The sequence below is a fragment of the Tursiops truncatus genome, chromosome 6 (assembly GCF_011762595.2).
Source record: "Tursiops truncatus isolate mTurTru1 chromosome 6, mTurTru1.mat.Y, whole genome shotgun sequence".
Lineage (NCBI taxonomy): Eukaryota > Metazoa > Chordata > Mammalia > Artiodactyla > Delphinidae > Tursiops > Tursiops truncatus.
The window spans coordinates 110,066,593-110,088,963 of NC_047039.1; the positions used below are offsets into that span (position 1 = coordinate 110,066,593).

Genomic DNA, 22,371 nt, shown 5'->3' on the forward strand with positions numbered 1-22,371 from the left:
CTTTTGTCTTTAGCTTAGCTGTTTTGAGTCTGTCCCACATATGAGTATGAGTAGTTCAAGGGTCAGTGAGAGATGAGTGTACAGAGTTTGGAGATCACCCACCTCTGTCCCTTCTAAGATTACTCTGCACTCTTCAGCATTCGTAGTTTCCTGGCTTCACTTTTCTGATTCACCAAGTCAGAAATGCTGTGAGTTTCTCTATGCATGTTCCAACCCCCTCTGTATATGACATGTCATAGTATCCAAAGACAAGAAATTGTTGATTATAGGAACTTAAAAAAAAAAGGGGGGAACTTCTTTTCAAAATGATTCTTGAGTAATGACAGAAAATTCAGATAGTTAACATAATATTTTGTTGATAAAAAGGAAAGGAATCTTTTATCTGGCAATGGAATAACTTGGTCACTTTACAGAAAGAAAACCCAAATTCTGATTTTACTTTTTGTCTATCATTCTTTTAAAATTTTGCAATAAAGATTTATAAGTCCTTTTCTTAATGAATAAATAAATTTATTAACATTGAGCCAAGATTTCCAGTATTTTTAAACACAATTCAATATTTTCTTCAAATTCACTATCTGTAGGCATTATAAATCTAGACAAACAGTTTATTTTCCTCAGACCCTTTACCTTTACCATTAATAGTTTATCATCAAATTTGTCTTCTGGTATCTTTTATCATTTATAAAACTTGGAATTAATTAATATACCTTCTTAGGTATGTGTTTATGAATAGATGACAAAATTTTTTTTTTAATTTTAGTTTTTATTTATTTATTTTTGGCTGCCTTGGGTCTGTTGCTGCACACAGGCTTTCTCTAGTTGAGACAAGCGGGGGCTACTCTTCATTGCAGTGTGTGGGCTTCTTATTGCGGTGGCTTCTCTTGTTGCAGAGCACAGGCTCTAAGTGCGTGGGCTTCAGTAGTTGTGGCATGTGGGCACAGTAGTTGTGGCTCCCGGGCTCTAGAGCACAGGCTCAGTAGTTGTGGTGCACAAGCTTAGTTGCTCTGCGGCATGTGGGATCTTCCTGGACCAGGGCTCAAACCCATGTCCCCTGCATTGGCAGGCGGATTCCCAACCACTGCGCCACCAGGGAAGTCCCATAGATGATAAAATTAAACCTCTTAACTAGTTGTAAAATTTAACTGATTATATCACATTAAATAAAACAATGCATAGATTATATTGGTTTACTGTCTTAATAAACTAATAATTTTCTTAATGAAAAAAACAGACAAACCACATTTATCTTATGTACCTATTCCTATTTCTCTGTAACCATTTATATTAGCCAACTTTAAAGTTAAAGTTTCTAGACACAAGAGAAAACTAGAAGACTGGAAACCAATAACTGTCTAGCAAATTTTTCTATGAGCATACATTTTATGTCACTTTAACAAATTTTAAAGTGTCAAAATAAGCATGGATATATCATTTAGAGAAATTTACATATCCAGTTAATCAATTTATAGGTAATTTTTATATAAAAATAAGGAAAAAGGGTAATTTAAAACTACACGTGGTGCCCAATGTTTGGGTCTTTTCCTTTAGTTAGAAATTATCCATATATCCAAAGATTATTAATTAACTCAATTTATCATTTGTTTAAGAGATCTTTAAGTGGACAAAACATCTGGAAATTGAAACTTAGACCAACACATCAAATCTTTATGATTTAAAGCATTATAAGAATTCATGAGATTAAGTCATTTAAAAAAGATATTTTATTATATAAGTTCTTTCAACTAAATTCAATTTTATTTTTTATAATTTTAAACAATTTGTGGAAACAGTGATAACTTACTGGATCCATAGAACTAATAAAGTTAATTTAGAAGGTTTAAACCATGAGAAATTAACCCCAAATCTTACATTGATTTAATTATTACATTATTTTTATATCATGATAAAATCAGGAGGCATAGTTATTTTTAAGCTAATTTTATCTCACTCTTGTATATAGTCCAAAGAATCATCTAATTATCAGGAATATTACATAAATATTTTAATATAAATAAACCTCCTATGGTCATATATCCAAAAAGATTTTTAAGACTCTTGGATATACTAAGCCTAGGTATAGGAAACAAAACTATTACCCAAACCCACATTTAAACTTTTGGGTTATAATTTCAGTAAGGGAAAAGTAGAAGCAAAAATAGTTTAATTTTTCTCTCTTTCTTATGGAAATTTTGGACTGTTAATCTGTACTAGTATTTCTTGAGTCTGCACATAAGGACAGAAAAACTATTTATAATTAGTTAATCTCCAGACTTTCCCAAGAAAAGAGAAAATATGGGAAAGGAAGGAAGAAAGAAGTGAGAGCAAGCTGACTGCAGATAGATACGAGTGGCTGATTATCTTCTCCGTGTAAGGAGAGGAGAAGACTTAGACAAGGCAAAACCCATTTTGACAGACCCACTCAAAACTACCAGAGCTAGGGCTTCCCTGGTGGCGCAGTGGTTGAGAGTCCACCTGCCAATGCAGGGGATGCAGGTTCGTGCCCTGGTCCGGGAAGATCCCACATCCCACATGCCGTGGAGCGGCTAGGCCCATGAGCCATGGCCAAAAAAAAAACCTACCAGAGCTAAAGTCAGTACAGCTCATTTAAATAGTAATTCAGATTCTTGGCATCCTATTAAGTCATGTCCTTTAAAAGCTGGCACTTAGTAAGTATGGTGGAAAAGAGGAGGTCTCCCAATTTAAAAAGATGATCTGTCTTTTAGATGGGCAAGACAGAGACTCTCCTCATGAGGTTTCTTCCCTTTTTGTTCTGTGTTTAATGTGTCTCTTAAATGAAAAACCTTATTCATAACAAAATTTTCAAAATGGCAACTGCAATTTCAGATTGGTAAAATTACACCAGTTAGAGAGAGATACATATGCGTTCAAATATGAAGAGAGCAGGTATTTGGCCCAAAGGGCCAGGAAAAGAAGACCTCACAAGAATGGTGTCAGTAGGAATGGTGCTTATGCAATCTTGAGAAAGAAGACTAGAGCTAGAGGTATCACACTTCCTGACTTCAGACTATACTACAAAGCTGCAATAATCAAAACAGTATGGTAGTGACACAAAAACAGACATATAGATCAGTAGAACAGAATAGACAGACCAGAAATAAACCCATGCACTTAAATGGTCAACTGATCTATGTCAAAGGAGGCAAAAATATATAATGGGGGAAAAGACAGTCTCTTCAATAAGTGGTGCTGGGAAAACTGGACAGCTACATATGAAGGAATAAAGTTAGAACATTTTCTTACACCATATACAAAAACTCAGATTAAAAGTAAGACCAGAAACCATAAAACTCCTAGAAGAAAGCATAGAACACTGACAGAAATTGTAACAATATATTTTTTATCTGTCCTAAGGCAAAGGAAGCAAAAGCAAACATAAATAAATGGGGCCTGATTAAACTTAAAAGCTTTTGCACAGCAAAGGAAACCATCGACAATATGAAAGGACAGCCCACAGAATGGGAAAAAATATCTGCAAATGATATGACTGATAGGGGTCATTATCCAAAATATATAAATAGCTCATACAACTCATTATCAAAAACATAAACAACCCAATTAAAATGGGCAGAAGACCTGAACAGACATTTTTCCAAAGAAGACACAGAGATAACCAACAGACACATAAAAAGATGTTTAACATCACTAATCATCAGAGAAAGGCAAATCAAAACCACACCTCACACCTGTCAGAATGGCTATCATCAAAAAAGACCACAAATAACAATTATTGGCAAGGATGTAGAGAAAAGGGAACTCTTGTACACTGCCGGTGGGAATGTAAATCAGTGCAGCCCCTATGGAAAACAATATGGTGGTTCCTCAAAAAACTGAAAAAGAATTACCATATGATCCAGCAATTCCACTCCTGGATATATATCCAAAGAAAACAAAAGCACTAACTTGAAAAGATACACACACCCCAATGTTCAAAACAGCATTATTTACAATAGCCAAGATATGGAAGCAACCTAAGTGTCCATCAACAGACGAATGGATAAAGAAGATGTGGGGTGTATGTGTGTGTATATGTGTATAATGGAATACTACTCAGCCACAAGAAAGAATGAAATTTTGCCATTTGCAGTGACATGGATGGACCTGGAGGGTATTATGCTTAGTGAAATGTCAGACTGAGGAAGATAGATACTGTATGTTGTCACTTATATGTGGAATCTAAGAAATAAAACGAATTAATATAACAACTGAAACAGACTTAAAGATATAGAGAACAAACCAGTGGTTATCAGTGGGGAGAGGGAAGGCAGAGGGGATTAAGAGGTACAAACTACTATGTATAAAATAAATAAGCTACAAGGATATATTTTACAGCACAGGGAATATAGCCAATATTTTATAATAGCTTTAAATGGAGTATGAGCTATAAAGAAATTTGAAACACTGTGTTATACACCTGAAACTAATATAATATTATAAATCACTATACCTCAATTTAAAAAAAAAAGAGAGGGACTGGTGCTTATGCAAACCTCATATCTCCAGAATCTGTTCAAAGGCCAGGGAGTCACCAAGTGGAGTTCCAATGAACCCCCCAACAATTGATGTCTATCACTACCCTTAGAAAACAGGGCTTGTGGAAATTCACTTTAACACCATTTGCTTAACGGTGGAATTAGGTTCTTAATTCAGCCAACCCAAGCAATCAATAATGAGTGACTGTATACAGGACTTGGCTGTAGGTATATACAAAGATGGATCAGACATAAGACATAGTTTCAGCTGCCTAGGGAGCTCACAGTCTAGCTCTTCTTTTGAGCAAAATATTGCTTAAGTTGTTGCCTTAATGGTAGGATAAATCTGCCTTGGAATTGATCCAAGATGATTTAATTACTGTGAAATAGTTACACCAATAAGACTTAAATTCCAGAGAACCCCCCTACTGGATTCCAGCATGATGCAAGATATTAGGATTCCTGTTCTTATGTTGGTAAGCCAGGCCAGCCCTATTTTCTGTGATGACTTTTTTTTTTAATAAAATAATGCATTCACTAGTTTAAAAATTAATATATAAAAATGTAGATTGAGGGCTTCCCTGGTGGCGCAGTGGTTGAGAGTCTGCCTGCCGATGCAGGGGACATGGGTTCGTGCCCCGGTCTGGGAAGATCCCACATGCCGTGGAGCGGCTAGGCCCGTGAGCCATGGCCGCTGAGCCTGTGCGTCCGGAGCCTGTGCTCTGCAACGGGAGAGGCCACAACAGTGAGAGGCCTGCATACCGCAAAAAAAAAAAAAAAAGTGTAGATTGAGAAGTCTTACTCTGACCCTTGTGCATATCTACTTTGTTATTGCATTCTCATTTCTCCCATGAATAAACACTATAATCAGTTTCTTAGATGTCTTTCCATTGTTTCTTTGTGCAAATACAAGCAAAAATGAATTCATATACTTTTAAATCCCGTTCTTACACAGAAGCTAGAATACCAGTTCAAAGGTGGTCAGGCAGGAGGAATTCTGTCTTACTTGGGAGAGGATCAGCGTTTTTTTTTTTTCTAGTCAGGCCTTCAACTGATTGGATGAAATCCACCCACATTAAGGAGGGTAATCTCATCCAAAAACACCCTCATGGAAACAACCAGAATAATGTTTGACCAAATATCTGGATACTCTGTGACCCAGTTAAGCTGACACATAAAATTAACCATCAGGGGCTTCCCTGGTGGCGCAGTGGTTGAGAGTCCGCCTGCCGATGCAGGGGACACAGGTTCGTGCCCCAGTCTGGGAAGATCCCACATGCCGCGGAGTGGCTGGGCCCGTGAGCCATGGCTGCTGAGCCTGCGCGTCTGGAGCCCTGGAGCCTGTGCTCCGAAACGGGAGAGGCCACAACAGTGAGAGGCCCACATACAGCAAAAATAAAATAAAATTAAATTAAATTAACCATCACGAGGGTCCTGCCCCAATTAGTGGAAGAATTAATGCTACTCTGGTCTTGCCTAACAACGTTTAAGAGCAAAACCCGAAAGGATCAAATTGTTTCCAGACTGTATCTCACAACAAAGCTAAAGAATATTTTTAGCAATGCAAAAATATCTAGGACCCAACATGGTAAAATACACAATGTCTGCATCCAGTCAAAAATTACTAGGTATGTAAGGAAGTAGGAAATATTCCAGTAACTGACCAGAAATGACACAGATGGTAGAATTAGTAAATATGGACATTAAAGTAATTATTATAATTGTATTCCATATGTTTAAGAAGCTAGAGGAAAGTTTGTGTTAATTAGAGACATGGAGATAAACTTCTAGAGATGAAAACTACAATTGCTGAGATGAATACATTGAATGAAATCGATGTCAGAATAAACAGTGTAGAAATAAAGATTAGTGATTTTGAAAACAATGTAAACTGTCCAAAATGAAACACAGAAAGAAAAAAATCTGAAAAAAATTAATGAACAAAGCATCAGTGAAATGCGGGGCCAATTATATGTGTAATTGGAGTGTCTAAAGGAGGAAGGAAGTGTGAGGGATAGAAGAAATAACAGAAGAAAAAAATGACTGAAAAAAAACCCTCCAAATGTAATGAAAGTAATAAACCCATAAATCCAAGAATCTCAAGGAGCTCCAAGCACAAGAAACATGAAGAAAACTGGTATCAAGGCACATTATACTCAAATTGCATAAAACTAGTGATAGAGAAGAATGTTAAAAGCAGCCAGAGAAAATGAAGGTTAGGATGACAGCAGATTCCTCTGTGAAAACAGTGTAAGCCAGGCAACAGTGGAGCGACATCTTTAAACTAACAAAAGAAAAACATCGTCAACCTAGAATTATTTTCTTGGTGAAAATGTCTTTCACAAACAAAGGCAATATAAAGTCTTCTTCAGACATCAAAAACTGAAAGCATTCATTACCATCAGGCTTGCACTAAAAAAAATGTAAAAGAATGTCCTTGAAGCAGAAGAAAAATGATACCTGGTGGAAACCAGAGCTACAAAAAGAAAGGGATACACTGGAGAAGGGTAACTACCTTGTAAATATATCATTTTTTTCTCATTATTTATTTTTTTAAAAAATTAATTAATTAATTTATTTATTTTGGGCTGTGTTGGGTCTTCGTTGCTGCACGCGGGCTTTCTCTGGTTGCGGAGAGCAGGGGCTACTCTTCGTTGCAGTGTGTGGGCTTCTCATTGCGGTGGCTTCTCTTATTGTGGAGCACGGGCTCTAGGCATGCAGGCTTCAGTAGTTGTGGCACACGGTTTCAGTAGTTGTGGCTCACGGGCTCTAGAGCGCAGGCTCAGTAGTTGTGGTGCACGGTCTTAGTTGCTCCGCAGCATGTGGGATCTTCCCAGCCCAGGGTTCGAACCCGTGTCCCCTGCATTGGCAGGCAGATTCTTAACCACTGCGCCTCCAGGGAAGCCCTTTTCTCATTATTTAAATCTCTTTAAAAGATATGTCTTTTAAACAAAAGCAGAAATAACACACTGGCGTTTACAGCTTATGTAGAAGTAAAGTTTATGACAGCAGTAGCACAAATGGGAGTGGGAAAATGGAATTATACTGTTGTAAGATTCTTATACTATATGTGAAGTAATATATCATTTGCAAGTAGATTGTGATAAGTTAAAGATGTATATGATAAACTCTAAAGCAGCAGAGTTATAGCTAATAAGCCAACAGAGATAAATTATAATAATGAAGATATTTAATTAATACAAAAAAGGGCAGACAGAAAAACTTGGAAAAGTGAACAAAGAACAGATTACATAGCAGTACATCTGAAACTTATTTTTTAAAAAAGAACAGATTGGATATATATAAAATAGCAAGATGGTAGATTACATTCCATATTGATATTATATTAAATATAAAAGTCTAAATGTCCCAATAAAAAACAGAGACTGTCAGATTGGATAAAAAAGTAAGACCCATTTATATGTTACCTACAATGAACCCAACTTTTAATATAAAGATACAAATAGATTAAAAGCAAAAGGGTAGAAAAAGTTGTACCAGGTCAACATTAATCAAAAGATTAACTTGAATGTCTATATCAGAAAAAGTAGATTTCAAAACAGAGCATATTACCAAGGATAAAGAGAGTCATTTCGTAATGGTAAAGAGGTCAATCCAATAAGAACATATAATCCTAAGTGTTTGTATATGTATTAGAGATTCAAAACACATGAATCAAAAACTGATAGAACTGCAAGGAGAAATCCACAATTATATTTGGAGATTTTAACACTTCTCACTCAATTGATAGAACACATAGACAGACAATCAATAAGGATATGGGAGATTTGAACAATATAATCAACTGTCTTGGCTTCATTAACATTTATAGAACACTCTACCCCTCCACCCCAAACAGTAGAATACACATTCTTTACAAGTGCACATGAAACTGTTACCAAGATAAATCATTTTCTGGGCCATTAGAAAAGTCTCAATGAATGTGAGCTGATTCAAGTCATAGAAAGTATGATCTCTGACCACAGGGGAATTAAATAAGGAATCAGTAACAGAAAGATATCTGGAAGAGCTTTCAATTATTTGGAAACGAAATAACACACTTTTAAATAAACCATGAGTCAAAGAAAAAAAAATCAAAAGTGAAATTAGTAAGTATTTGGAACTGAATGAAGGTGAAAATGCAACATAAAATTTTGGGGATAGGGCTAAAGGGAAATTTATTTAACACTAAAACGCTGTATTAGAAAAGAAAAAAAGCTTCAAATAACTGACCTTGGGATCCCATCTTAGGAAACTAGAAAAATGAAAGCTAGTGAAACCCAAATTAAGCAGAAAAAAAGGTCAATGTGGAAATCAGTGAAATGGAAAACAGAAAAACCATGAAGAAATCTATGAAACCAAAAGCCAGTTCTCTGAAAAGAGCAATAAAATTGATAAACCTCTGGCCAGACCAATCAGGAAAAAAAGAGAAGACAAAAATTTTAATAAGTAAACCAAATAGCAACCTAGAAAAAACAGACAAGTTCTTTGAAACACACAAACTGCCAAAACTCACTCAAGAAGAAACAACCACAATAGGCCCAAATCTATTAAAGAAACTGAGTTTGTAGTGTAGTTAAAAACCTTCCCACGAAGAAAATGCCAGGGCCTGATGGTTTTACTGGTGAATACTACCAAACATTTAAGAAAGAAATATTACAAATTCTATACTGCCTTTCCAGAAATGAGAAAAAGAGGGGACAAACACTTCCCAGCTCATTCTTCCAGGTAAGCATTACTGCGCAGATGTTCCCTCTTAGTCTCTTCTCCCTGTGCGGCCAGAGTAATCCTTTTAAATCTAATCAAATCCCAGTCTCTCCTCTGCCCCAAACCTCCAGTGCCTTCCCAGCTCCTTCAGAGTAAAAGCCACAGCCCTGGCAATCACCGCAGGCAGACAAGATCTCCCCACCTCCCTGCAGCTTCTGACTAATGTCCTTTTACTCTCCCTCTTACCTACTCTGTTCCATTCACATTGACCTCTTTGCTCTTCCTTGGACCTCCCCCAGTCATCCTCCCTGCCCCACTGACTTTGCAAGTGCTGTTCCCTATGCTAGGAAAGTGCTTCCCCCATAGTTCACGCTACCTCCTTTGGGTCTTTGCTCAATTGTCATCTTCAGTGATGGTGTTTCTGACCACTTTATTTAAAATTATAATCTCAGTCCCCACTCTTCAACCTCAGCAACTCCATCCCTCTTACCTGCTTTTTCTCCCTAGTGGTTTTTACCCTCTTATGTATTCTTTAATTTATTTTGTTGTCTGTCTCCCCTACCCCAATGGAAAGTGAACTATCGAGGGGGCAGGGATTTTTTCCCCATATTCTACCTGTTGTAACCCTAGAGCATAGGACAGTACCTAGCTCTTAGTATGTACTCTGTAAACATTTGCAGAATATTTCTCTCTTAATGGTGCTCTCTTTGCTTTGTTCTCAAAAAAAAAGAAAGAAAAAGAAAACCACCTTCCTGTCTAAAGTGATATATTCTCAGATTGTCCCATAGTTTGATGACCAGGAATTTTTTAACCCATGGATTTACAAGAGGTGTTCCTCTCCTTTGTGGGGAAGGAGAGGGATAATTACGAAAGCAACATGAGGAAAGGAGAACTGTCAGAGGAGTTCTTAGGCAGATCAGTTCTAGAAAGGTTGACGTATGAGATTGAGGCTTTGAAAGTTGATTCCTTTTTAAATAAGTACTTGCATACTTCTTGGAAAGCTTACGTGAACCCCCATCCAGGCATTGGTGTACCCCATGTTGAAGGCTAAGACCAAAGTTTATTTAACTTAATGATAGATCCTTGCTATTTAAACAATCTGCAGTGAATATATGTGTATTCATATTCACTTGTATGTGTATGTGTAGGCAAGTCTGTAAATTCCCAGAAATAGAATTGCTGGGTCAAAGGGTAAATAGATGTGAGGTTCTGAGAGATATTGAATATTGCCACATTTCACTTATGGGACTTTTTGAGAACCAGGAATCAGATATGCAAATCCTAGGCAGAGTCAAGAGCTAGCAACTATAGAACAAAGTTAAAGGCAATTTTGTCACCTTAAATAGTGGAAAGGTGCAGAATTAATTAAACGCTGCTTTCAGTCCTTAGGAGACCATGTACAAACCTGATAAGCCCCCGCCCCTTGTCTTTGTACAACTCACTGGCAGGAAGTTGAACACCCAGGGCTCTGGACACTGTTTTTCATAAAGCTTTCTGGCTCACTTGCTCTGGAAATGTTGAGACAGGAATCAGTTGCAGCCAGCCAGGGCTGACTGTCCATGTTCTTGATGTGGTTTGCTGGAGACCTGCCCCTCATCCTCCTGTGGCCCAAAGGCTCCTAAATCCATTTGTAAGGATTGGTTGGTTGTGGGCACAGTCTAGATAAGGGAAGCCAGTTTTTTGGTACAAGTGCTGGCATTTGTAAGTTAGCAAACTTACTCTTTCTAGTCAGGAAAATGTCATTTTTTTTTTTTTTTTTTTTTTTTTTGCAGTACGTGGGCCTCTCACTGTTGTGGCCTCTCCCGTTGCGGAGCACAGGCTCCGGACGCGCAGGCTCAGCGGCCACGGCTCACGGGCCCAGCCACTCCACGGCATGTGGGATCTTCCCGGACCGGGGACTGAACCCGTGTCCCCTGCATCAGCAGGCGGACTCTCAACCACTGCGCCACCAGGGAAGCCCGAAAATGTCATTTTTTAAAAGCCCTTGACAAGGAGAAAGAAAAATTTACCTTAGACCTTGAATCAGCTCACAGACTGAGAGCCTAGACGGATGGTAACAGGCGTTTAGCTCAGCCTCCATTTTGCAGGTGAATGAGGCTCCGAGTGGAGGAAGTGCCTCCCCGAGCCTCCCACTGGAACCCAGGGCCCTGCTCTCTTGCAGGGCTTCTGTCTACCACCCACAGCTGCCTCTCCTCCACGGTCACCAGTGCTTTCCTATCCAGGTACAGGGAGGTTTGCATTAGAGAAAGACAACCCTTTAGCATGGATTTCTACCACCTGGCATGACACTGGATAAAGCTACTTATCGGTGCTGTTTGTACTTCTGATATATATTCCACTTGGGGTCTTGTAGAGCAGAAGGAGCAAAGGGAAAGAAACCGAATTGTACGGACTGTACTCACTCTAGGCCCACTAATATCGTTCTCACCAGCCGAATCAAGTCCAGCAGTGGAGTGCCCTCTCACAGCCCCAGAGGGGCTCATTCACAGGGGAGCACCAAGCAGGGGCTCTGGCGGTGAGTGGGCTCCCCTGAGGAATGGGACATCTGAAGAAGGAAAACAGTGTGTTTATTGAGGTATCATTTACATATGGTAAAGTTTGCCCCTTTCCGAGTATGAGTTTTGACAGTGCTTACAGTCATGTAACTACCACCACCCTTGAAATCTACAACTGTCCCATCACTCCCAGCCCCTCCCCTCCAGCCCTAATTCCTTTGGTCGCCAATGCATCCTCCCAGCCCCTGCGACCACTTTTCAGTTTTCTGTCCTTAGGATTTTGTCTGTTACAGAATATCATAAATAGAATTATAAAGTGTATAACCTTTTGAGTCAGGATGCATTTAAGATTCATCCGTGTTGTTGCATGTAGTCAACGTGGTTCATTCCGTTGTATGAAGATACCCCAGTGTGTTTAGCCATTCAGCTGTTGAAGGACATTTGAGTTGTTTCCAGTTTTTGATGATTATGAATAAAGCCACTGTAAATTCACATATAGGTTTTTGTGTAGACATTTTTTCATTTCTCTTGATTAAATAATTAGGAATGGAATTGCTAGGCCATATGTTAAGTGTATGCTTAACTTATGAGAAACTGCCCAGCTGTTTTCCAAAGTGAATGTATTATTTTGCATTCCCACCAGCAGTTCCTACCAGTTTGCATTCATGCCAGTTGCTCCACATTTTTACCAGCACTTGATATTTTCTCCCAGTCTTTGACTTGTTCTTTTCGTTCTCTTAACAGTGTCTTTAGAAGAGCATAAATTTTGGCAATTCCCTGGCGGTCCAGTGGGTAGGACTCCACGCTTTCACTGCCGTGGGCCCAGGTTCAATCCCTGGTTGGGGGGAACTAAGATCCTGCAAGCCTCATGGCACGGCCAAAAAAAAAAAGAATGGCATAAATTTTCAATTTTGGTGGAAGTCCAATATATGAGTTATTTCTCTTAAGGTTCATACTTGGTGTTGTACCTAAGAAATTTTGCCTAACACAAGATCACAAAGATATTCTTCTAGAAGTTTTATTTAACATTTAGATCTATAATCCATTTTGCATTCAATTTTATATGTGGCGCATACTGACCAAGTGTCATCATTTTGTATATGGATGCATGATATTCCAGGACCATTGGTTCAAAAAACTATCCTTTCTCCATTGAATTGTCTTTGCACCTTTGTGGAGAATCAATTCAGCACATATGAGTGGGCGACTTGTATGCTTTTAACTGATTTCTGAGTTCTAAAAGGAGAATGGTAAAAGGAAGAATCTTCCAGTCTTTCTATACTACTGATTTCTCCACTGGGAAGCCTCTCCTAACATCTGTAGGCAGAATTGTCCACTTCTTCTGGGCTCCTTTTTATTATTATTTATTTATTTACCTATTTATTTGGCTGCACAGCACAGTTTGCGGGATCTTACTTCCCCGACCAGGGATTGAACCTGTTCCCTCGGCAGTGAAAGTGCAGAGTCCTAACCACTGGACTGCCAGGGCATTCCCTGGGCTCCTATAGCTATGATGCATACACTTACTATGGAATTTTTCTCACCCTTATGATTCCTTGTTTCAGGGTCTGCTCCTCTCTCCTTCCCACCTCTCTCTCAAGACCAAGCATCCTTGGAGGCCCAGAAGTGTGTCTTCTTCCTTTTTATCATCTTCATCACCACTGGCTCTATAATGTTTGTTGAATGAATGGCCCATTCGCAAATCTCTGACGACAAGTCACATCTTTGATTGACAAGTGATGACAAGTCAAGAGTTTTATGAGAGCTATACCAGTCAGATGAGGACCAAGAAGTGAAGATAAAGACCCAGTTCTCTTTAAAGGAGGAGCTGTTTCTTATTCTACTTTGGTGTGACCTCTGTTTTGCCAGGGACGCGTAGGGTGGGTCTGTCATACCAGGCACATTTGGGTTATTGGTGGAATCTCAGCTTCAGAGCATGCCTGGCTTCTTGAGTCCCTCTTCCTTTGGGATTCTTTCATGCTGGGCTTCAGTTACTGTGGCTTTGTTGGGAATACAACTCCCTTCCCTTGAGTTGTTTTGGAGATCGGACAAGAAAAAGTAAGGGAAAACGCTGGGCAGTATTGAGAATTATTGACTGATTAACCTTTGAAATTCATTTGTTTATCAGAACCCTAAGACTCATGAAATGTTTATTGTTAATTCCAGTATTTCATTGGTTGCTTCTCCTTCCCCTAGTACTTTGGAAACATAATATTTACCACCTAGAAATTTTCCTACCTAGAAATTTTCCTACAATAGATCTTAAATATTCTTCTTAACGTTTTGATCTCAACTAATTTACTCTGATTCTTGGTTTCTGTGAGAAGTTTAACAGTTTGGACTGTTTGTCCAGAAGATGGGTGGTGCCAGGGTGTATATTTGGGAACTCTTAAAGTTGCAGCCCTTCAGGCCTCTGTGAAGGCTGCAGACTGGAGAGCTGCAGTTACTTGTGAGAGTATCCAGGTGCTTCCTATGAGTGGGAGATGTGTTTCTGTGCCTTTCAGCCTTTGATGTGCCAGGCTGCCAGCGTTCTCAGATATCTCTATTTTAATCAACCTGAGCTACATCTCCCACTCCCACCCAGGTCTTGATTATCTTAGTTGTATATACAGTCCTCCCCCTCACATACACTCCTTAGCCAGGAGTATGCTGGGAGTCAGTAGAGGTGTCAGGGCTGGGTGGAACTGGTGCATGTTTCCTCTCCGGGAATGTGGCTCTTATTAGAAGCATCTCTAAATAAGATGCCACGTACCTGCAACACATAGAGTATGGTCTTTTTAGGTTCGCAGCATGGAACTGAGCAGCCAAACGTATTGCATTTCTAATCCTCTGTCTCATCCTTTCTATGACATCCAATCAGGAAATGGGATCAAACTCTTAGAACACATTGCTTTCTCCCTTTTTCTATTAACGTTTTTTGAGGTAAGATTTACATGCCATAAAATTTACCATTTTAGTGTACAATTCAGTGATTTCTAGTAAATTTATATAGTGTGCAGCCATTACCACAGTCCAGTTTTAGAACATTTCCATCATCCCAAAAAGATCCCTTGTGCCCCTTTGCAGCCAGTCCCACCCCCACGCCCAGGCAGCCGCTAAATCTGCCTTCTGTCTCTATAGATTTGCCTTTTCTGCACATTTCCTATAAATGGAATCATACAATATGTAGTCTTTGTGACTGGCTTCTTTCATATCTCAGTGTGTTTTTGAGGTTTCCCTATATCGTAGCACATATCAGTACTTCATTCCTTTTTATTATTGAATATTATTCCATTCTTTGGATATACTTTTTGTTTATTAATTCATCAACTGATGGACGTTTGGATTGTGTCCAATTTTGGCTGTTATGAATAATGCTTCTGTGGACATTCATGTACAGGTCTTTGTGTGGATATGTTTTCATTCCTCTAGGGTAGATTCCTAGGAGCAGAGTTGTTGGGTCTTATAGTAAGTTTATGTTTAACCTTTTAAGAAACTGCCACAGTGTTTTCTGTAGTAGGGCTGCACCATCTTACGTTCCCCCCAGCAGCTTATGAGTGTTCTAGTTTCTCCACATCCTCACCAACACTTGGTTTTGTCTGTCGTTTTGATCATAACTATTTGAGTGGCTGTGAAGAAGTACCTCGTTGTGGTTTTAGTTTCCATTTCTGGAATGACTAACGATGCTGAGCGTCTTTTCATGTGCTTATCAGCCATTCATATTTCTTCTTTGGTGACACATCAATTTAAATCTTTTATCCATTTTTTAATTGGTTTGCTTACTGTCTTATTACTGTGTGTTGAGTTCTCTGTATTCTGGATACAAATTCTTTATCAGATATGTGACAGAACACAGAATTTTTTAATCTTCCTCACACCAGTACCAGAGACGCTGGAAAGGGGAAAGGACGGTTAAGGTAGCAATAATAATTAATGTGTAATTTTTGAGTCTTTGTTATGAGCTGGATACTGGACTGTGTGTTTCACAGCGATTATTTAAGGCACTTTCTCATTTTCTAAAGGTTATAGGATAATTTCAAACGCTTGCTCTTCAATTAACAGTTTTTAATAGATAAAGAAAAGAAACAATTGATTTGGGAAATTCTTAGATTTACGGGAGTTAAAACTGGTCTTTTAGTATTACCGTAAAGACTAAATGCAGAATACCAGCGGTTTGAAACAGCTAGATGTTTATTTCTTGCTTCTGTTAACAGGCTGACATTAGCAGTCCTGCATGTGTACGGGGACTCCACAGAATCAGACACCTGCTATGTTGTTACTTTTAAGGTGTGGATTCTACCTCAGGATCCAAATGGCCACTCCAGCAAGCTTGTCCCCTTGCAGGCAGTGGGAAGTAGAAAAGAGAGGGAGAGCATTCTCATTCCTTTTAAGAACCTGACCCAGAAGTTGCATGTATCTGTGCTGCTCGCCATATCATTGGTTAAAACTTAGTTACATGGTAATGACTAGGCACAAGAGGGACTAGGAAATGTAGTCTTTATTCTGGGGCCATATGTCCACCTAAAACTTAAGGGTTGATGGTGAGAGAGGAGAACAGATGTTAGGGGACATTGTTGGGCTTGGCAGTTCCTGTAACTAGTCTCTGTGGGATTCCCATTACTTTTTCATCAAAGAAAGTCTAGTTGATATGAGGTTATTGGCCGAAACCTTTTGGAGCAGTTCATTTTACTTTTGTTTTAGAATTGCACTAGAATGTTCTTAATGGTGAAGTAGCCATAAATATGAATTACTATTGCTTAGGGAATGTGAAGATACCTTAGTGATTAAATACAATTCTGGAGTTGCTTTACTGAATACAGATTTTATATACCAGCTCGTAGGAAGGGTAGCAAACAAGAGGACAGCTTCTGCCAGGTTGACTTTGTTTTGCAGTTTTCTTTTCAAGTGGCTCTTTCCTCCTGACAGTGCCATTTAATGAGCAGTTTCTCCAATGTTCACCGTAGCTGTTCTTGTCTGGTTAGTATGTAGTTCTGGATCAATATGCCAGATCTGTCTCTTTAGGAAGAAAAAGAGCAGTACTGTTTCATTTAGAGATGTCATTACTTGTCTAAGGACAACAGTAATTTCTAACACGTGGAGGGAAGCAATCTTCTGGATCCATTTGTCCTTTGTATGTTTAAAACCCTGACAACAAAACAAATTGGTACTGAATGTTTTGAAGAAACAAACATTAACGCTCTCTGAGTGTTTCATTTCTAGGTTTTCAGGCCTTGGTAACATTACCAAGAAATCTGCTTTCCCGGGTGCAGCTCTATTGCTGAGAAGATTTTAATATCAAAGGAGCCCATACTTTTACAGCCCACTTCAGCCGCCCCAGAGATAACTTGGATAAACATGGGCTCCTCCACGTACCTCCTAATCCCTGCTGGGTCTTACACTGTGGGGAGGTTCAGACAACTTGTTTTCTTTCCCTTCTGGCCCTTCTCTCTACACTCCCCTCCAGCTGCCTTCCTTCCCCCACCCCCAAAGTAACGTGATCTCCTAGGCCTGGTCTGCTGCTTTGGCAGATTCTTTTAGTCTTAGAGAAAGAGAGGAAAAAAATTAACCATTGGTTTTCCAGTTCAGACTTAACAAAACTATAAAAGCCAAAAGCAGTACCAGTGTTTGAAAATAAAAGTATTGTTTGTAGATAACCAGTGCTTGGGCTTTTCTTTTATCAACCAGTTCTACTTAAGGCAGATTAAATTTACCTTATTATAATGATGATAGTTTATCGCCTTTAGATTTTTGCAACATTGCTACTTTTGACTTGTTTGTTTTGTAGATATCTTAATCTTTATTCAGTATTCAGATTAAAACAAACAAACAAGACTTACCACGATTTAAAATAAAATTCTGTGGCATTTATTTCAAAAGTTAACCAAAGTAAAAGGGACAAAGACAATTCATGAAATCATGCAAAACCTCTTTAAGCTAAATTCAAGCACTTAGATTTTAATAAGAATATCTCAAACTATTTTTGTTTAATAACATAACTGTTTATAATTTGACTTTAAGTTATGTGACTGGATTTAAGAATTCAGGGTTTGGTTGTTTCTTCACCACCAGCAATATTAAGATTTGAGACCTGTAGTTTGCAACAAATTTTAAATACTTTTTCAGCCTGGTATCCTAAAACTAGTCTGTCAGCTCTTCATTATGGGTGCCTAGTGGGTGTCACATAATCGAAAAAATCTAGCAAGGTGGTTTGGAGATCTGGGCTCTTTTCCTGGCTCTGCCACTAACTTGCTATGAGACCTTGTACAAGTTTTCTTAGCCTGTTTGTGCCTCAGTTGTCTCATCTGTAAAATAGTCGAACTAGATTCTTTTTTTTTTATTTAAAAAAAAATTTATTTATTTATTTATTTATTTCTGGCTGTGTTGGGTCTTCCTTGCTGCGCGTGGGCTTTCTCTAGTTGCGGCGAGCGGGAGCGACTTTTCGTTGCGGTGCACGGGCTTCTCATTGTGGTGGCTTTTCTTGTTGCGGAGCACAGGCTCTAGGCACGCGGGCTTTAGTAGTTGTAGCACGCGGGCTCAGTAGTTGTGGCTTGCGGACTCTAGCGCGCAGGCTCCTTAGTTGTGGCACACGGGCTTTGTTGCTCCGTGGCATGTGGGATCTTCCCAGACCAGGGATCGAACCCTTGTCCCCTGCATTGGCAGGCGGATTCTTAACCAGTGTGCCACCAGGGAAGTCCCAAAACTAGATTCTAATTTAAAATGATTAAAGTTTGCAGACTTGTTTTTATTTCTATTACCTCCCCCAAGCCCCACTGGGATGATAATAAAAAGATTTTTTGAAAAGTGAAAATGCATAAGGACAAAACGAACCCAAAGGGGAAAGTAGATAAGAAAGGTGAACACATTTTTGGAAAATGAGAGGCAGTCAAAAGCGTGGTAATAGACTTAGCAGAATCGAAGAAGCTGAAGCCTAACCTCTTCTAAGAGAGACATTGATTAGAAGTAAGCCAGTTTACTTGTAAGAACCTGAGAGAAAAAGTCAGAAATTAGAGACATTAGTACCACAGAAAGCAGGGGGTCGTGAGGCCTTAACTGAAATCAAGGGGATCAGTTGGAAGTCTGTAAAGGACTTTTTAGATTCTTCACACCCTTCCCCATCCCTGTACAGCCAGATGACCACTTCTGTTTCCCACCTACGTGAGAGAGAAGTATTATTGAGAAATTGCCCTATAAAGGCTCCAGACTCAGGGATATTACCCCCAGCTGGGGTGCAGGTTAGCCATTGGACTGCAAACAGCGGGGTGGGCAAGAGCAGATTTTTTTTTTTTTTTAAGTCTGCGTGCTGAATAATGAGATTCTCAGGCCTCTTCCAATACCTGGTAGCCAGAGCCCTAACAGAGAAGAGATGGAAAGATTCTTTTCTAGAGAAAAAAAACAAAAAAATAAAATTGAATGGTCCCAGAGAAAAGCCCATTTGGGGGTTCTCTTGATGGAAAAGTAAGCTCACCACCTCCCTTCACTGAAGTCCACATGTTGTGCCACTTCCATGCATATTTTTTCAGTTCCTCTTTCATGTATAATGAATGGACAGCCAAATTAAAAGTCTCTACATGATAGATAGAGGGTAAAACAAATCCACAGAGAAAGGGAACATGGTGGAAATAAAGACAATGCAGGAAACAGAAGAAGAGTTCAGAAGAACTACTCACTGCTCTCCTCAGAGAAAAATACAGCAAACGTCAAACAACAGTGTGTTATTAAAAAGTAACAATCAGAATAAAATGAGCTCTTTAATACTGAAAACATGATATAAAATTTAAAATTCAACACAAGACTTGGCAAATAGTCCATCTCAGAAAGCAAAACACAAGACAAAGACTTAGACAACAAAGGAGAACACATAAGAAGATTAGAAGCTCAATCCCAGGGCTTCAGTATACATCTGGTAGGAATTCCGGAAAGAGAGAAAATGGAGGAGAATTTAGGAGACAATAAGTATCAGAAAAATTCCAGAGCTTAGTGAAATGAGTATTTTCTGGAGTTAAATGACAAATCTTTGAATTGCATTGGCTCCCTGAGTACACAGAATATATATATATATATATATAGAGAGAGAGAGAGAGAGAGAGAGAGGGAGAGAGAGAGAGAGAGAGAGAGAGAGAGAAAGAGTCCAAGCCATATCATTGTAAGATTTCAGAACACCAAGAATATTAGAAGATCCTAAAAGCTTCCAAAGAGAAAAGCAGGTGATATATAAAGGATCAGGAGTCAGAGTGGAATTGCATTTCTAAACAACAATACTGAAAACTAGAAGACAGTGGAGAAATGCCTTCAAAATTAAGTGGGGAAAATGATTTTCAACCTAGAATTCTATACCCAGCCAAACTGAGTGGAATGGAAAGGCATTTTTTAGACATGCACCTCCCCTTACCCCCCCCAGGAAGCTACTGGATGATGAATTCCAGCAAGATAAGGATGTAAGTCAGTACACAGAACTGAGGATATTTTAAGTGTCTTAGTATTTGGAAAAAATTCTACTAGGTGTTTGGCAGATATTTGAAATGTTTGGGGAAAAAACAGTAATAGGCATAGAGAAGACTAATCAAATGAAAAAATCAAGGCAATTAATATCCCCAGGATAAACAAAGTTATATAATAAAGGAGACATTCATAGTATATTATTGGTGGAGCAATGAACAATATTTATATCATCATAATAATATCAACACTGACCAATGATTTAACCAAAAATTGTGATTTTATTATGGGAGGTTGGAGATGGTGATAGTATAATACTACTATAATAAGTTAATATATAATGTGGAAAGCTGATGAATCAGAAACAACAATATGAGGATATTAAAAATCTGAAGAAGGCTGCCTGTGGGGAAACAGACAAGGGGATGGAGTCAGGGGACTACTGATTTTATTATAAGACTTTTAGTACTATTTGATTCTTAACCATGTATGTATTGATATATTACTTTGATTAAGAAAAATTAATAAAAAATATTTAGGGCATACCAACAATATTGGTTTCTTCCAGGAGAAGAATTGTTTAATCATTATGTTTGACTTGTTGATTATTAAAAATATAGTAAAATCTGACTAAAATGAGATTTTCTAGAAAGTGGATGTAATTACTCTGAAGCAGTTTAGATTTGGCCCCCCCCATTAAGAATTGTAGCTCTGGGGCTTCCCTGGTGGCGCAGTGGTTGAGAGTCCACGTGCCGATGCAGGAGACACAGGTTCGTGCCCCAGTCCAGGAAGATCCCACATGCCGCGGAGCGGCTGGGCCCGTGAGCCATGGCCGCTGAGCCTGTGCGTCCAGAGCCTGTGCTCCGCAACGGGAGAGGCCACAACAGTGAGAGGCCCGTGTACCGCAAAAAAAAAAAAAAGAATTGTAGCTCTGTAAATACCAAAGGGCCTAACAAAACAAGCAGTGTTATATGAAAGACAGTCGTATGTGTGGCCTGCACATCAAGTTCTGGGCCTGAAATAGGCCCCCACTAAAGACGTGGGGTGTGGAGTTTGTGTTTTGCCACAAAGCTGTGGTTGTAAAACTTTGGCTTTAGGATTAAAGATAGGACTCTGTGTGACATTGAACCTTGGTTGCTACTCTTACCCCACAGCTAGTGTTTCTTTCCCTTAATAAAATAAGTTGATTTCCTCGTCCCTTGGAAAACCTCCAGACTGCTTTCACTCCCTCAGACTGTGCTTTCTGGAAGCAGCTGCACATATCACATTTGTTAATTTTAGTTCTTGACTTATGGGAGTAAGACTTAGGCAGGTAAACAGACCATCACCTGATATAGTTAAGAGGCCTCTTTTGGAAATAACAATAGTTATTGACCACCTTCTCTGCATTGGGCACTTTCCATACATTATTTCCAATCTTCATAACCCAGTGAGAGAGCTACCCTTAAGACCATCCCCCAATTTTACAGACTAGAAAATTGAGTCACTTGCCCAAGCTATCACAGTGAGTGGCAAGTTTGAGACTGAGAATAAGTTTGCGAGATGTCATACCTCATTCAGTCTCCACTGTGTTGCCTCCCCCTCTCACCTGGTTTCCCCATACCAGAGTCCCTGGACCTTTCTGACACTTGACCAATAAACAGTGTTATCTCACTGAAAATGTATGATACTTAAAGGGTTGCATGTATGCCCTTTACAGGGGCGAAAATGGGTATGATTGATGTGATATTCTAAGCTGCATTCTCCAGTGGGTTGAGCCCACATCACTAGGGAGCCTGGTAGTCTCTCACTGGACAGTGTCTGCAGAATCAGAGGATGTGGGCTTTGTTGGCATGTGAAATAGCATACACATACCTCAAGATCTTTGCTCTTTCCTCCTAAAGTTATTAACTGGGCTGGAAACAGTGAAGGGATCAGTCAGATCTGGGACCATCTGGTCCTGGGGGCCCCAAACCAGGCACCATGTCAGATTCATCTGTCTGCCTTAAACTCCCACCCCGATCCTGCTGCTCCCAGGTGGAGATTCCGCATCCTGCATCTGTGTCCTGCTTTCTTCCCTTGACCAACTTCTGTGGTGGACCCTTGTCCACCCGCCCACCCTGCTTTTAAAAAAATAGGACTGAACTCCAAACTTTAAAAAAACTCAATCTGTATCCAAAATTTTCAGAGAAGAGTTCTCTTTTGGTAACTTGTTTAGAGTTATACAATTTCTTTAACTCACAAATTGCTTTCAAATGAATAAATTTTAGAAATATCCGTCC

At 39.1% G+C, this 22,371-nt stretch overlaps 1 protein-coding gene across 2 annotated transcripts in view; it reads left to right on the top strand.

Moving 5' to 3' along the window:
* The window catches only part of ABL1 (ABL proto-oncogene 1, non-receptor tyrosine kinase), a 133,690-nt gene that overhangs the window by 62,447 nt on the left and 48,872 nt on the right, over positions 1-22,371 (top strand). The window lies entirely within an intron of this gene.